Source organism: Triticum aestivum, chromosome 2D (assembly GCF_018294505.1).
Source record: "Triticum aestivum cultivar Chinese Spring chromosome 2D, IWGSC CS RefSeq v2.1, whole genome shotgun sequence".
Taxonomy (NCBI): domain Eukaryota; kingdom Viridiplantae; phylum Streptophyta; class Magnoliopsida; order Poales; family Poaceae; genus Triticum; species Triticum aestivum.
Window position 1 is genome coordinate 312978546 of NC_057799.1, and position 18639 is coordinate 312997184.

The window sequence follows — 18639 nt, forward strand, 5'->3', positions numbered from 1 at the left end:
CCATCTCTAATTTTCAAAAATAAATTTCTCTTTTGGGTCCTCGTACCGCTCGCGAGGCGGTGAGGGGTGGCCAATATTTTCCATGCTAGATGTGTTATTCTCATGATGAGTGTTTATTCACTTGTCATTGCACGAGAGTAAGGCAAAGGTATTAGGGATGCCCAGTCCCGAAATGAAAAATGAATTTACTTTATGTTGTGAAATAATAAATTCCTAGGAAAGTGTTGGTATGGAGGGCACCCGTGGATACGGTTAGCCATGGAAAGTGAAAGTATGGTGGAAAAAGGAATAAACTTTATTTTCTGTTTGGGAACCGTCTATGATATATCTAGCATGGAAAGTGTTGGGAGCTCTAAGTCGTTTTCGTTGGTGGAAAAGTATGCCTCTCAAAATGTTTTTATCTCTCAATTTTCGCCTTGAGCTCTGGCACCTCTACAAATCCCTACTTCCCTCTGCGAAGGGCCTATCTTTTACTTTATGTATTTACTTTTATGCAAGAGTCAAAGTTTTCTCTCTATTCCTTTTTATTTTTCTCCTTTGGGAAGCATCATGTGGTGAGGAAAGATCTAGGCACATATGTCCAGTTGAATATGGGTAGCATGAGTTATTATTGTTGATATCACCCTTGAGGTGAATGTGTCAGGAGGCGAAACAATAAGCCCCTATCTTTCTATGTGTCTGGTTGAAACGTTTTTCTCATGTGTATGCGGTGAGTGTTAGCAATCATAGAAGACTATACGATGGTTGAGTATGTGGAGCTCTTACTTAAACTCTGTTGAATAAGTTGAATTGCAATTGCTTGGTGACTAAGAACATAGGTTGTTGGGTTTCAAGAGAATTCATTGTTTGAACCTTAACATGTGAATTGGTTGTCATTATGACATGAAAAGTTTTATGAGAAAGAATTGTTGTTATGATGCTAGGAAATGTGATTGAAATTATCATTGATCAAACTTATGCACTTTGCTAGCATTCACACTTCAAAAATAATTTCTTTTATCATTTACCTACTCGAGGACGAGTAGGAACTAAGCTTGGGGATGCTGATACGTCTCCAACATATCTATAATTTGTGAAGTATTCATGCTGTTATTTCATCATTCTTGGATGTTCTGCAATCATTTTATAGCAACTTTATATCATTTTTTGGGACTAACCTATTGACCCAGTGCCAAGTGCCAGTTGCTGTTTTTTGCTTGTTTTTTACATCGCAGGAAATTAATACCAAACGGAGTCCAAACGTAATGAAACTTGATAATCCCCAAGTGCAGGGAATCATCGTAGCAATTTCCAAAGGTGGAAGTGATAAGTATGGAGTGTCGAACCCACAAGGAGCTAAAGGTAAGATCAATATTCTCTCAAGCCCTATCTGCCACTGATACGACTCTACGTACACCGAACGTTTGCTTCCAACTAGCAACGAGAAATAAAACTACGTTGTGGGCATGAAGAGGATAACTTTGTATGGTATCGGAGAGCTAAAACATAAAAGTAGGTGCTGTTATCATAAAGTTAGAATATATTACTAAATATTATATATAGCGAGTGTGGAATAATGATGGATCGGTGTGCGGAATTGTCCTAGGCAATTGTTAACAAGACCGGTAATCACTATTGCAGTTTCATATGAGGGAGAGGCATAAGCTAACATCCTTTCTCTACTTGGATCATATGCACTTATGATTGGAACTCTAGCAAGCATCCGCAACTACTAAAGATCATTAATGTAAAACCCAACCATAGCATTAAAGCATCAAGTCCTCTTTATTCCCATACGAAACAACCCCCTTACTCGGGTTTGTGTTTCAGTCACTCACCAACCCACTATAAGTGAATCATGAACGTATTGCAACACCCTACAGCGGGAATCCCTCACGCTTGCGCGACACGGAGGGCACCATAGGACAGCACCAAAGTAAAACATACAACTCATACCAATCTAGATCATCAATCAACCCAAAGACAAAAGATATCTACTCAAAACATCATAGGACGGCAACACATCATTGGATCATAATATGTGGCATAAAGCGCCATGTTCAAGTAGGGATTACAGCGGGGTGCGGGAGAGTGGACCGCGTAAAAGAGATGAGGATGGTGATGATGATGGTGATGTTGATGAAGACGATCACCGCGGCGATGATTCCCCTCTCAATGGCACTCCGGTGCCACCAAGAGAGAGGAGGAGAGGTTCTCCCCCTTGTGCTTCCTCCTCCATGGACTCCCCCCTAGATGGGGAAAGGTTCTCCCTCTGGTCCTTGGCCTTCATGGCGATGATGGCCTCTCCGGGACAGTCCTCCATGGCCACCGGTGATGATGGCCCCCTCCGGCAGGGTGCCAGAGAGGGCCTAGATTGATTTTTCATGGCTACAGAGGCTTGCGGCGGCGGAACTTCTGATCTGGGTTTCTTTATGGAAGTTTGGGTATATATAGGAGAAGTTGGCGTTGATTTCACGTCAGGGGGGTCACCGAGGCGTCCACGAGGCAGGGGGCGCGCCCTACCCCCCGGGCACGCCCCCACCCTCGTGGGTTCTCGGGACGCCCCTGGTCCATCTCCGGTGCTCCATGGGCTTCTTCTGGTCCAAAAATAGGCTCCATGAAATTTCAGGTCAATTGGACTCCGTTTGGTTTCCTTTTCTGCGATACTCAAAAACAAGGAAAAAACAGGAACTGGCACTGGGCTCTGGGTTAATAGGTTAGTCCCAAAAATCATATAAAACAACATATAAAATCCCATTAAAGATCCAAGATAGATAATATAATAGCATGAATACTTCATAAATGATAGATACGTTGGAGACGTATCAGCATCCCCAAGCTTAATTCCTGCTCGTCCTCGAGTAGGTAAATGATAAAATAAATAATTTATGAAGTGTGAATGCTAGCGAGTGCACAAGTTTGATCAATCATAATTTCAATCACCTTTTCTAGCATCATTATATGTCATAACAATAGCTCATCTCGTAAAACTTCTCATGATAAAGTAACAAGCTATTCACATGTTAAAGTATAGATCATAAACTTTCTTGAAAACTAACAAACCGTGTTATTAGTCATCAAACAATTACAATTCATCTTATTTTCAGGAAGAGTCTATGTCAGAGCTTTGATTTAGCAAACTCCACATACTCAACTATCAATAAGTCTTTCACAATTGCTAACACTCACGCGATATTTATGGGTTCAAAGTTTTAATCAGACATAGAGAAAGATAGGGGCTTATAGATTCGCCTCCCAACCTTTTACCTCAAGGGTAATGCCAACAATAATAGTTCATGATGCCTTACATCCAATTGGATATATATATATATATATATATATATATATATATATATATATATATATATATCTGAATCTTTCCAACACAATGTGCTTGCCAAAGGATAAAATGTAAAAAGGAAAGGTGAAGATCACCATGACTCTTACATAAGGGAAAAGACAAGAATAAAAGATAGGCCCTTCGCAGAGGGAAGCAGAGGTGGCCATGCACTTTTATAGTTGGATGCACAAAATCTTAATGCGAGGGAACGTAACTTTATATTGCCACTTGTGATAGGGACCTTTATTATGCAGTCCGTCGCTCTTATTGCTTCCATATCACAAGATCGTATAAAGCTCATTTTCTCCACACTAAAAGATCATACATATTTAGATAGAAATTTTTATTGCATGCACCGATGACAACTTACTTGAAGGATCTTACTCAATCCATAGGTAGGTATGGTGGACTCTCATGGCAATACTGGTTTAAGGGATGTTTGGAAGCACAAGTAGTATATCTACTTGGTGCAAAGAATTTGGCTAGCATGAGGGGGAAAGGCAAGCTCAACGTGTTGGGCGATCCATGACAATATACTTTAAACATAACCCATTACGTTGTCTTCCTTGCCCAACATCAACCTTTTAGCATGTCATATTTTAATGAGTGCTCACAATTACAAAAGATGTCCAAGATATTATATTTATATGTGAAATCCCTCTTCCTTCAATATTCTTTCATGAATTGTTCAAGTGACCAATTCTACGTTTGCTAACTTTCAATAAGTTTACTACCTATACTTATTATGTGTGAAGTCATTACTCCCCATGGTATAAGCATATGAAGCATATATAAATTCAAATTTATGATATTCAATTATTCAACCATTTGCTCATAGGATATACGTGAAGCACGTGAGTAAATGACAAACTACTCCAAAAGATAATAGTGAAGGACAATGAGTAGTCAAATAATTAACTAGCCATGGGAGGATTCTTTTTTATTTAATAATTCAGATCCAATGATTTTATTCAAACAACAAGTAAAATTGAAAATACGCTCCAAGCAAAACACATATCATGTGACGAATAAAAATATAGCTCCTAGTAAGGTATACCGATAGTTTTGAAGACGAAAGAGGGGATGCCTTCCGGGGCATCCCCAAGCTTAGGCGCTTGAGTCTTCCTTGAATATTACCTTGGGGTGCCTCGGGCATCCCCAAGCTTAGGGTCTTTCCACTCTTTATTCTCCTCATATCGATATCTCACCCAAAGCTTGAAAACTTAAATCACACAAAACTTAACATAACTTCGTGAGATAGGCGCGGGAGCGAAGGAGTCACAGGTCGATGATACTGGACGAGAGTTGTCCAAGGGACCAGGGTCCGTGTCTATGACGACCGGGGATGGGGCGGTTCCACCCTCCTCGGTGCCTACGACCTCGCTGAGATTTGGGTCTTTCGAGCCTGCTTCTGCACCCGCGAGGCTTTGGAGTGATCGGGTGGAGTCTGACGAGGCTTTTGAGCTCGCGCTGCCTGCTTTGGTTTTTGAGGATGCTCTGAGCCCCGCTCCCGGGGCCTCGATGGTGTCGGTCAGGGGAGAGGAGGAGGTTGTCTCTCCTCAGGATGAGGTTCCGGTGATGGAGGTTTTGTCTTCGGGAGGGGACCAGGGGCAGGCGGCCTCGGCTCTCTCTTCTCTTGTCGAGGTGCAAGTGCTGCAGGGGGCGGCGCCGCCTTCTGAAGGGGACTCGGGGCAGGTGGCACCCGTGTCCTTTTCCCCTCCTGTGGTGGACGAGGTCTCGGCGGAGGCGGTCTTACCGCTGGGAGGGGGCCCGGGGCAGGTGGCCCCGGAATCCTCTTCTCCCATCGCGTTGTCAGCTCTGCAGGTGGCGGCATCGCCGTCGGGAGGGGGCTCGGGGCAGGTGGCCTCGGAGTCTTCTTCACCTGGGGCACCTATGGTGACCGTCCCTCCGGTGCTGGGTGGGGAGTTCGGGCAGGTGGCCTATGCACTCCCTTCCCCCGGTGCGCCGGCGTCTCCGTGCGGTGGGGCGCGACCGTCGTCTGCAGCACTGGCGAGTGCCTCACTGCTTCCTGGGGTTAACGCTGGGGTGTCCGTGGAGGCTGACCGGCTTCGTGTTTGGGGTGTGGCTGGAGGACCCACCTCGGGCAGGATCTCTCGGGAGGAGGTTATAGCTTTTGGAGGGATTCCGGATCCGGTTTCTGAGGGATGACGGTTGAGCTGCCATCTCCAGAATCAGCCAGAGGTTGACGACATTCAGCAGCGGTGCGCCATGAGGGCGGCCAAGCTTCGTGACGTTGAGGTCACTACGGGTATGTCCGTCAATAGTTCTAATTTCATTTTGCATTTTTCTAATATCGATATTATTAATAATGCAAATCAATTAGGAGTTTCACTAGGTAGTAATGATAGTGAAATTTCAAATTCTATTAATGATCTCCTGGATTTAGAGGCTGAGCGGGCATTAGAGATGATTCGTAACTTAGCAGCGGTTAAGCCCATGAGTGACTCCGAGGTTGATGCTTTGGGGGTCAGGGTGCTCAATAATTTTTGTGCGGATCTTATACCTCCCCTACCTAAATCGGAGGAGGAGGATGATACATCTGAGAATGCTGTGGTTTGACCTTCTGAGACTGGTTGTGAGGACCGGTTGCAGAGTCAGAACATTACTAAACGCAAGTGGAAGCGGAAGGTGTACCCGGTGTCCGCGGTGCGTAGGAGTGCTAGAATCCGTACGGCAAAAAAATTCCATGATGAATTATGAAAGGGATCTTTTGGAATAGCAGAGGTCTAAAAGACTCGGCTAAAAGAAGGTTTCTTGCAGAGGCGTCTATCGAGCATATGTTAGATTTTATCGCTTTTGTCCGAAACTGGTAGAGATAATTTTGCGCCTCAATTTCTAAATACTTTGTCGGGAGGTATTGATTTTGACTGGCACTGTCTGCCACCGAGTGGGAGATCGGGTGGGATCTTGCTCGGAGTTCGATGCGATTCGCTGGAGGTTCGAAGTGTGGTGATGGGAGATTTTGTAGTTAAGTTTCGGGTGCGGTCGAAGGCCGATGGGTTCAATTGGGCTTTGGTGGCGGTATATGGTGCCGCACAACCCGAACTCAAACCCGAGTTCTTGGCTGATCTGGTTAGGATTTGCGGCTCTGAGCAGCTTCCTATTCTGGTGGGGGTGATTTCAATATCATTAGAAGGCGTGAGGAGAAGAACAAAGATAACTTTGACGGCAGATGGTCGTTCATGTTTAATACTATCATTGAAAGCTTGGATCTAAGAGAGATTGAGCTTTCGGGAAGAAAATTCACTTGGGCTAACGCGATGCCAAATCCGACGTTTGAAAAGTTGGATCGAGTGTTGGCTAGCGTCGAATGGGAACAGAAGTTTCCCTTTGTAACAGTTCAGGCTCTTTCCCGTGGAATTTCTGATCACACGCCTTTATTTCTGGACTCTGGTGAGGCCACCCACGTGGGAAACAAAAACTCGTTCTCTTTCGAGCTTGCTTGGTTTGAACGAGACGGTTTCTTTGATCTCGTAGCCAGAGAGTGGGCTAAGGATACAGGAGGTAGGACTGCGCTTGAGCGCTGGCAGAATAAGATCCGTCATTTGAGAAGTTTCCTGCGTGGGTGGGCTAAGCATCTTAGCGGGATTTATAAGGTCGAAAAGGAACGTCTCCTTACCCTTATTCAGTCCTTAGATGTAAAAGCAGAAACCACAATTCTGCCAGCCTCAGAACTTCATGCCAAGCTTGACGCGGAGATGAGGCTGAAAGAGCTTCTTCGTGAAGAGGAGTTGAAGTGAGCGTTGTGGGCCAAGGTCCGACGAGTAGTCCAGGGGGACGCGAACACTCAATTCTTTCACATGATCGCTAATGGTAAACATAGAAAGAAGAGGATCTTTCAGCTTGAACAAGATGAAGGAACGATTTTAGGATAGGAGAACCTAAAGTTATACATTACCGAGTATTACAAGCAGCTGTTTTGACCTCCAGAGGATAACTGCGTGTCTCTGGATGAGTCCAGGATTGAGGATGTTCCTCAACTAACTGCAGTGGAGAATGATATTTTGGCTGCTCCTTTTACGGAGAAAGAAGTGTTTGAGGCCATATCCCAGATGAAAAATAATAAGGCTCCCGGCCCGGATGGATTTCCGGCTGAATTTTATAAGAAGTGTTGGCATATTATTAAGGGGGGATCTGTTGCCTTTGTTTAATGATCTATTCTCTGGACAGCTTCAGCTTTTTCGACTGAATTTTGGAACGATAACCCTTCTTCCTAAGAAAACTGAGGCTGTGAGAATTGAGCAATTCAGGCCCATCTGTCTTCTTAATGTTAGTTTCAAAAATTTTACCAAGGTCGGGACTAATAGGCTCACACAGATCGCGCATGCTGTGGTGCAGCCTACCCAAACTGCTTTCATGCTGGACAGGAACATCCTCGAAGGGGTTGTGGTCCTTCATGAAACGCTCCATGAGATTCACACGAAAAAACTAGATGGAGTTGTTTTCAAGGTGGATTTTGAAAAAGCGTACGATAAAGTCAAATGGCCTTTCCTTCAGCAGGCCTTACGCATGAAGGGTTTTGATGAAGCTTGGCGACGCCAGGTAGAATTTTTCACGCAAAAAGGGAGTGTTGGAATTAAAGTGAATGACGACATAGGTCATTATTTCCAGACACACAAGGGCCTGAGACAAGGAGATCCAATGTCTCCTATTCTGTTCAACATTGTGGTTGACATGTTGGCAATTATGATAGGAAGGGCAAAGGAGGCCGGTCAGGTGGGTGGTTTGGTGCCTCATCTAGTTGATGGTGGTGTGTCCATCCTGCAGTACGTTGATGATACAATCATCTTTATGGAGCACGACTTGGCTAAAGCGAGAAATATGAAGCTGGTGTTATGCTTATTTGAACAATTGACAGGATTGAAGATTAATTTTAATAAAAGCGAGTTGTTCTGCTTTGGTAGAGCCAAGGAGGAACAAGAGGCTTATAGGCAATTGTTTGGATGCGAATTGGGGGCATTACCTTTCACGTACTTAGGTATACCCATTCACCATCGTAAGCTGACAAATAGAGAATGGAAGTGCATCGAGGACCGGTTCGAGAAGAAACTGAGCTGCTGGAAGGGCAAACTCATGTCATATGGAGGCCGACTGATTCTTATTAATTCGGTGCTCACAAGTATGCCTATGTTTCTCTTATCTTTCTTCGAAGTCCCAGTTGGTGTTAGGAAAAGGCTGGACTTCTATCGATCACGGTTCTTCTGGCAGAGTGATGAACTTAAGAGAAAATACCGACTTGCCAAATGGGATGTCATCTGTCGACCAAAGGACCAGGGGGGCCTTGGTATTGAGAACCTTGAAGTGAAGAACAGATGTCTTCTCAGCAAGTGGCTGTATAAACTTTCAATTGAGACAGAGGCCATGTGGACGCAGATTCTCCGTAGTAAGTATCTGCAGTCCAAGACGTTGTCCCAGGTCACTGTGAGACCGACAGATTCGCCGTTTTGGAAGGGGCTTATGAGAGTCAAAGCCGCCTTCTTTAATAGAACAAAGTTTATAGTCGGTAATGGAAACACCACTCGCTTCTGGGAGGATACTTGGCTTGGGGAAACGCCGTTAGCACTTCAGTATCCGTCCCTGTATCGTATTGTTCAATGACGTGATGCTCTTGTGGCCACGATTTTCCAGTCCATTCCCCTTAATATTCAATTTAGGAGGGCGCTTGTGGGCGACCAGTGGGAAGCATGGATTCATTTGGTGAGTAGACTGATGGAGGTTCAGCTATCTCATCAGCCCGATCAGTTGTGTTGGAAGCTTACTAGGTCTGGACAGTTCACAGTTAAGTCGATGTATATCGATGTCATTAACTCTAGTGTTATTCCTAGTTCCAAAGAGGTTTGGAAAGTCAAAGTTCCTTTGAAAATTAAAGTATTTATGTGGTTTGTACATAAACAAGTCATCTTAACAAAGGATAATTTGGTTAAGCGCAACTGGACAGGATCTACTAGGTGTAGTTTTTGTGATCGGGACGAATCTATCAAGCACCTCTTCTTTGACTGCCCGTTGGCAAGGGTTTTGTGGCACACGGTGCATATTGCCTTTAACATTACTCCTCCGAATTCGGTCAGTACGTTATTTGGAACATGGCTGGTTGGGATAGAGTCCGAAATAGCTAGACACATTCGTGTAGGAGTATGTGCTTTGTTGTGGGCAATTTGGAATTGCAGAAATGATTTGGCTTTTAACAGAACAACAAACATTCATTTTTTGCAGGTTTTATTCTGAGCTACTGCGCTGATCCGTATGTGGTCGTTACTCACTCCGACGGAGGCCAGGGAGCGTTTGGTTACTGGATCCGTCCAGTGGGAGATGGTAGCGCGGGATATCTTCAACCGGTTTGGATGGCGGTCATGTAATAGGATAGGCAATTAGTTTACCTATCTCTGTTTTGCCAGCCGGTTGTGGCTTTTGGCCATATTTTTTTTGGCATTGTGGCTCTTTGTGAGCTTGCCGATTTTTTGTTTTCAGACTATAAGACCTTGTTGAACTCCTTTATTTATTTATAATGTGGCTGTATGCATCGTTCTGATGCAGAGGCCGGGGAGTCCCCCCTTTTCGAAAAAAGGTTAGTATGACAAAGAGTAAACCATTCACTTTGGTAATGTCAAAGATAAGGTTCATAATTGTTCTCACACAATGCCTATTGTACCATATCATTTCTACAATTTATATTGAGAGATATAAGCCATAGAAACTAGAAAACAAGCAAACTATGCAATGAAAACAGAATCTGTTAGAAACAGAACAGTCTGTAATGATCTGAACACTAACCATACTTATGCTACTCAAAAAATTATGAAATAAATTGGTGGACGTGAGGAATTTGTCTATTAATCTTCTGCAAAAAGAATCAACTCAAAAGCACCCTTCTGTAAAAAATGGTAGCTAATCTCGTGAGTGCAAAGTTTCTGTTTTTTACAGCAAGATCACATTAACTTTCACCCAAGTCTTCCCAAAGGTCTTACTTGGCACTTTATTGAAACAAAAGCTATAAAACATGATTAATACAGTATCTTAATCATGTAAACACACAAAAACAGTAAGGGTAAATATTGGGTTGTCTCCCAACAAGCGCTTTTCTTTAATGCCTTTTAGCTAGGCATGATGATTTCAATTATGCTCACATAAAAGATAGGAATTAAAGCACAAAGAGAGCATCTTGAAGAATATGACTAGCACATTTAAATATAACCCACTTCCTATGCCTAGGAATTTTCTGAGCACACAGTTTATAAGAACAATAATCAACTAGCATAGGAAGGCAAAACAAGTATAACTTCAAAACTTTAAGCACTTAGAGAGGAAACTTGATATTATTGCAACTCCTACAAGCATGTATTCCTCCCTCATAATAATTTTCAGTAGCATCATGGATGGCAAATTTGTTCTCATACTCAATTGGAACCTCTTCCGAAATAGTGGAATCATTACTAGCTAAAGTTGACACTCTTCCAAATCCACTTTCATAAATATCACACTAAGATTCAACACCCTCCGAAATAGTGGGATCACTAATTCCTAAAGTTGACACTCTTCCAAACCCACTTTAAATGATAGTATTATTCATACTCCAAAAGATATAAGTGAATTTCATGGAGCATTCTACAATTAATATAGTCTAACCAATATCCAAGCTCAAAATATATAAGTGAAGCACACGAAACATTCTATAAAACCATACTCAAAAGATTTAAGTGAAGCGCAAAGAGCATGCTATAAGGTCATACTCAAAAGATATAAGTGAAGCACCTATAAATCAATGACGGGCTATCTCATACTAGCATGGTTCTTAAAGGAAAAAAAACACAAAGGACACAAATCATGTGAACAAAACAAAAACCTAGGTATACCGATAATTGTTGAAGAAGAAAGATGGGATGCCAACCGGGGCATCCACAAGCTTAGATGCTTGAGTATCCTTTAAATATTTACTTGGGGTGCCTCGGGCATCCCCAAACTTGAACTCTTGCCTCTCTTTATTCTTCTCATATTGATAGCTCCTCGATCTTCGAACACTTCATCCACACAAAACTTTAACAAAAACTTTGTGAGATCTGTTAGTATACTAAAGCAAATCACTACCTTTAGGTACTGTAATGAACTAATTATTTATTTATATTGGTGTTAAATCTGCTGTATTCCAACTTCTCTATGGTTCATACCCCCCAATACTAGCCACAGATTCATCAAAATAAGCAAACAACACTCGAAAAACAGAATCTGTCGAAAACAGGACAGTCTGTAGTAATCTGGAAGTTTAGTAAACTTCTGTAACTCCAAAAATTATGAAATAAATTTGAAAATTTGAAAAATTTCTACATAAGTAATGTGCAAAAAGTTTCAGACCCATTTTACTTTCCAGTAAAAAATGTAAAATCACGCGCTACAGCCAAAGTTTCTGTTTTTGTTCTGCACATAGTAAACAAGCAATCTAATCATCCTAAAACCAAAACTTGGCACATTATTTTTATAATACAATGGATATACACAAGGGGATAATTATTTACAGAGAAACTTCCATGAAAAATTCTACATTGTTTCCGTGAGCATGAACACAAGTGCTCAAGGTCGACCCTCACTTCTTCAATGCATAACTTTCCAATCACTTCTCTTTTTGAAAAACTTTTTAGGCAAGGAAGGCAAGTAAATTTTTTTGTATTTTCATTCTTAATTTTTTTTGTATGTTTCACCCACAAATAAACAGAAACAAAAAATAAAAACAAAATCTACTTAGTGAAGAAAGCAAACAAGCACACACGAGAATATCAACCCCACGCTATGGCTCCCCGGCAGCGGCGCCAGAAAAGAGCTTGATAATCCCCAAGTGCAGGGAATCATCGTAGCAATTTCCAAAGGTGGAAGTGATAAGTATGGAGTGTCGAACCCACAAGGAGCTAAATGTAAGATCAATATTACCTCAAGCCCTATCTGCCACTGATACGACTCTACATACACCGAACGTTTGCTTCCAACTAGCAACGAGAAATAAAACTACATTGTGGGTATGAAGAGGATAACTTTGTATGGTATCGGAGAGCTAAAACATAAAAGTAGGTGCTGTTATCATAACGTTAGAATATATTACTAAATATTATAAATAGTGAGTGTGGAATAATGATGGATCGGTGTGCGGAATTGTCCTAGGCAATTGTTAACAAGACCGGTAATCACTATTGCAGTTTCATATGAGGGAGAGGCATAAGCTAACATACTTTATCTACTTGGATCATATGCACTTATGATTGGAACTCTAGCAAGCATCCGCAACTACTAAAGATCATTAAGGTAAAACCCAACCATAGCATTAAAGCATCAAGTCCTCTTTATTCCCATACGCAACAACCCCCTTACTCGGGTTTGTGTTTCAGTCACTCACCAACCCACTATAAGTGAATCATGAACGTATTGCAAACACCCTACAGCGGGAATCCCTCACGCTTGCGTGACACGGAGGGCACCATAGGACAGCACCAAAGTAAAACATACAACTCATACCAATCTAGATCATCAATCAACCCAAAGACAAAAGATATCTACTCAAAACATCATAGGATGGCAACACATCATTGGATCATAATATGTGGCATAAAGCACCATGTTCAAGTAGGGATTACAGCGGGGTGCGGGAGAGTGGACCGCGTAAAAGAGATGAGGATGGTGATGATGATGGTGATGTTGATGAAGACGATCACCACGGCGATGATTCCCCTCTCAATGGCACTCCGGTGCCACCAAGAGAGAGGAGGAGAGGTTCTCCCCCTTGTGCTTCCTCCTCCATGGCCTCCCCCCTAGATGGGGAAAGGTTCTCCCTCTGGTCCTTGGCCTTCATGGCGATGATGGCCTCTCCGGGATACTCCTCCATGGCCACCGGTGATGATGGCCCCCTCCGGCAGGGTGCCAGAGAGGGCCTAGATTGATTTCTCATGGCTACAGAGGCTTGCGGCGGCGGAACTTTTGATCTGGGTTTCTTTCTGGAAGTTTGGGTATATATCGGAGAAGTTGGCGTTGATTTCATGTCCGGGGGGTCACCGAGGCGTCCATGAGGCAGGGGGCGTGCCCTACCCCCTGGGCGCGCCCCCACCCTCGCGGGTGCCTCGGGACTCCCCTGGTCCATCTTCGGTGCTCCGTGGGCTTCTTCTGGTCCAAAAATAGGCTCCGTGAAATTTCAGGTCAATTGGACTCCGTTTGGTTTTCCTTTTCTGCGATACCCAAAAACAAGGAAAAAACAGGAACTGGCACTGGGCTCTGGGTTAATAGGTTAGTCCCGAAAATCATATAAAACAACATATAAAAGCCCATTAAACATCCAAGATAGATAATATAACAACATGAATACTTCATAAATTATAGATACGTTGGAGACGTATCAAAACTCCACGGGGATTTTTTATGGGCCAGAAGACATCCATTGGGCCAGAGCAGCACCTGAGGGTGCTCCGAGGGGCGCACAACCCACCAGGGCGCGCCAGGCCCCCCTGGCACGCCCAGGTGGGTTGTGCCCACCTCGGTGGCCTCCCGCACCCCCTCTTTGCACTATAAGTCCCAAATATTCCGAAACCCTACGGGGTTAACCTAGATCAGAAGTTCCGCCGCTGCAGGGCTCCGTAGCCACCAAAAACCAATCTAGACCCATTTCGGCACCCCGCCGGAGGGGGGAATCATCTCCGGTGGCCATCTTCATCATCCCGGCGGCCACCATGATGAGGAGTGAGTAGTCCACCCTTGGGGCTGAGGGTTTGTACCAGTAGCTATGTGTTTAATCTCTCTCTCTCTCTCGTGATCTATATCATGGGCTTTGTTAATATAGTCGGATCATATGATGGTTCTACCCTCTATACTCTTGTTGTGATGGATTGAATCTTTACCCTTTGAAGTTTTGTCATGTCGGATTGAATATTCAGAGATGAGAACACATGATATATGTCTTGCGGTGTGAATACTTGAGGTGACAATTGTGGTATCTTATTGATTCACTTGATATATGTTATGGCATTCAACTCGCGGATTCCCGCGGTGATATTGGGGTAATCTATGCATATGGGTTGATGCATGTTTTTCTCCGGTAGAAACCTTGGGGTCTCTTTGTAGTTCCTTGTGTGGATTGAGTATTAAGAATGTGAATATCCTTTGGTGTTATTCTAGTACGAACGCTAGGATAGATCGAACGGAAACAATAGCTTTGTGTTATTTTAGTACGAACTCTTGAATAGATCGATCGGAAAGAATAGCTTTGAGGTGGCTTCGTACCCTACAAACAATTCCTATCTTTTGTTCTTCGCTAATAGGAACTCGGGAGTGATTCTTTATTGTACTTTGAAGGACAATTATATGATCCAACTATGTTAGCCCTGTCGAGAGATTGCACTAGTGAAAGTACGAACCCTAGGCCTTGTTTTTAAGCATTGCAATACCGTTTTTGTGCCCGTTTACTATTTGCTACCTTGCTGTTTTTATTTATCCAGATTATAAAAATATATTTCTACCATGCATATTACACTTTTATCACCATCTCTTTGCCGAACTAGTGCACATATACAATTTGCCATTGTATTGGGTGTGTTGGGGAGACAAGAGATTTCTTGTATTTGGTTGCAGGGTTGTTTGAGAGAGACCATCTTCATCCTACACCTCCCACCGATTGATAAACCTTAGGTCATCCACTTGAGGGAAAATTGCTACTGTCCTACAAAACTCTGCGCTTGGAGGCCAACAACGTGTCTACAAGAATAAAGTTGCATAGTAGACATCAGGGTCCAGCATACCGCCCTCGCCGCCGGCACCACCCGTGGTGGCCCTGCTCCTCCGGCCGCGCCTCGTCAGCCCGTGTCGGCCGGCTGCTACCCGCTGCCGCCTGCACCGCCCGCGCCCCCTGCGCCTCCCCAGCAGCCGCAAGGTGGCGGGGGCCGGCGCAATCAGAGGGGCGGCAGGGGCCGCCGCCAGCAGCGGCCGGCACAGCAGCAGGCGCCGGGCACAGGGGTGGTGCCCCGCTACCAGCAGCCGCCCTCGCCGTCGGCCGCCAGGTAGGACCCGTGGACGGGCGTTGTCCATGCCTATCACATGCCCGTCCCGCAGGCCCCCGCACCGGGTCTTCTTGGTCCCCGCCCCGCGGGCCACCAGGCGTTCCTCGGCGCCCCCTACCAGCCCTACGGTCCCCCGCTCGCTCCGCCACCCCTCGGTGGCTACGGCGCGCCCACTCCGGTGCCACCCTATGGAGGCCAGCCGCCGCCGCCGGTTCCTGCACCATGGGACCCCACCCTCCTGGCCGCCCTACACTTGGCGCCCTCGCCGAGTAACTACGGCAGTGGAGGCGACTGGTACATGGACTCGGGTGCTACTGCGCACATGACAGTTCATGCCGCTAACCTATCTTCTTCCACTCCAGTTAACACCCCCACTCATATCACCGTTGGCAACGGTTCTTCTTTACCTATCACCCATGTCGGTAGCACTAGTTTTCCTTCAAATTCCACACCTATCACTATGTCTAATGTCCTTGTCTCACCTGACTTAGTCACTAGTTTAGTTTCCGTTCGTCGTCTTATTCGTGAGAATCCTCTTACTGTTGAATTTGACGGTGTTGGTTTTTCTGTGAAGGACGCCCGTACTCGGATGGTGCTTCACCGATGTGATAGCCCTGATGAGATTTATCCCGTGCACGCCGGCGCCTCCACCTCCACACCCGTCGCTCTCGCCGCCGGCATCAATCTTTGGCATGCTCGCCTGGGCCACCCCAACCCCGCCGTTGTGCGTCAGATTCTTAGGAGTTTTTCTTTCTCATGTAATAAGCTCGAAGAGCATACTTGTGAGGCTTGTCGTTTGGGCAAGCACATTTGTCTTCCCTTTAGTGCATCTACTTCAGTGTACACTTTTCTGTTTCAATTACTTCATAGTGATGTTTGGCGTCTCCCGTTGCGAGTAACATGTGTTATCTATACTACTTGGTTATTTTAGAAGATTATTCTCATTATGTGTGGACTTTTCCTCTTCGTCGTAAATCCGATGCTTTAGCCACACTCACTGCTTTTTATTCCTATGTCACCACCCAGTTCGGTTGGCCCATCCCCGCACTCCAAACTGATAACGGAAAAGAGTTTGAAAACGTAACTCTTCGCACACTTCTCGCCTCTCATGGCACCACCTTTCGTCTAACTTGCCCTTACAGTCCACTGTAGAACGGCCGCGCCGAGCACATTCTCCGCACTCTTAACGACTGCGTTCGCACGTTACTCTTTCACTCTAACGTGCCCGCTCGGTTTTGCCCAATGATCTCGCCACCGCCACTCTTTTAGTTAACATCCGTCCGTCTCATCCTCGGTGGAACTACGCCCGTTACCACCTTCTCTTCGGTACACCACCGTCCTGTGATGGTCTCCGCATCTTTGGGTGTCTTTGTTATCCTAGCACCGCGTCCACCACACCACACAAACTCGCACCACGTTCCGACCCATGCGTCCTCCTTGGCTACCCTCCTAACACCAAAGGTTACCGGTGCTATGATCCTGTCACTCATCATGTGTAGACTTCGAGGCACGTGTACTTTGTCGAGATGGTGTTTCCTTTTTTTCAGGTCTCTCCATCTTCGGCCCCTTCGGCGTCGGGCCCCGCACCCCCTTCCTAGAGCGATGCGCGACGGCGCCCCCCGGAGCCCCCCTAGCACGGCGCCTTCTGCCGTCGCCGCCTAGTTTTTCGACTCCCTCGCCTGAGGTCGAGTCTGACCGAGCCCTCAGGTCCCCGTCTCCCTCCTACGAGGTTGAGCCGATGGGTACCTCGCCCGCCACCCCGGCGACGGGCTCGACGTCATCCTCGCCCGTCGCCTCCTCGGCCGCCTCCTCGGCTGCCGCCACAACGGCCCCCATCGCCACTACCTCAGCTCCCGCCGCCGCGGCCCCTGACGCCGCCGCTGGTGCCTCCGCCGGCGCCGGCGTCCCCGTCGTCGCTGCAGCCCCCGCCGGCCTGGCTGCTCCACCTCTCGGCGTGATGACCCATGCCCGAGCAGGAGTACTTCGGCCGAGCACACGCTACTCCTTCGACGAGTATGTGTGTGCCGCCTCGACTTCGACTTCGACGCCATCACCCATCCCCACCTCCGCTCGCGCTGCCCTTCGGGATCCCCATTGGCTCGTTGTGATGCAGGAGGAGTTCGATGCCTTACAGCGCAACCACACATGGCAGCTTGTTCCTCGACACCCTCGTGCCAACATCATCACTTGCAAGTGAGTGTTTCAACACGAGACTCGCCCGGACGGTTCTCTTGAGAGCTACAAGGCTCGGTGGGTGGTTCATGATATTTCTGTTGGGGAACGTAGCAGAAATTCAAAATTTTCCTACGTGTCACCAAGATCAATCTAGGAGATGCTAGCAACGAGAGGGGAGGAGTGCATCTACATACCCTTGTAGATCGCGAGCGGAAGCGTTCAAGAGAACGGGGTTGATGGAGTCCTACTCGCCGTGATCCAAATCACCGATGATCCTAGCGCCGAACGGACGGCACCTCCGCGTTCAACACACGTACGGAGCGGGGACATCTCCTCCTTCTTGATCCAGCAAGGGGGGAGGAGAAGTTGATGGAGATCCAGCAGCACGACGGCGTGGTGGTGGAAGTAGCGGGATCCCGGCAGGGCTTCGCCAAGCGCAAGCGGGGATGAAGAGGTGTCACGGGAGGGAGGGAGGCGCCAGGGCTTGGGGTGCTGCTCCCATGCGCCTCCCCACTATATATAGGGGTAGAGGGGGCTGGTTTCTTGCCCTCCAAGTCCATTGGGGCGTTGGCAAAGGTGGGGGAAAGAAATCCCATCATTTCCCTTCCCCACCGATTGTTATCCCCCCTTTTTAGGGATCTTGATCTTATCCCTTCGGGATATGATCTTATTCCTTCTAAGGTGGGATCTTGGTGTGCCTTGACCAGGGGTGTGGGGCCTTGCCCCCACTACCCACGTTCATGTGGGTCCCCCCATGCAGGTGGGCCCCACTTCGGAACCTTCTAGAACCTTCCCGGTACAATACCGAAAAATCCCGAACATTTTCCGGTGGCGAAAATAGGACTTCCCATATGTAAATCTTTACCTCCGGACCATTCCGGAACTCCTCGTGACGTCCGGGATCTCATCCGGGACTCGGAACAACTTTCGGTTAACCGCATACTAATATCTCTACAACCCTAGCGTCACCGAACCTTAAGAGTGTAGACCCTATGGGTTCGGGAGACATGCAGACATGACCGAGACGACTCTCCGGTCAATAACCAACAGCGGGATCTGGATACCCATGTTGGCTCCGACATGTTCCACGATGATCTCATCGGA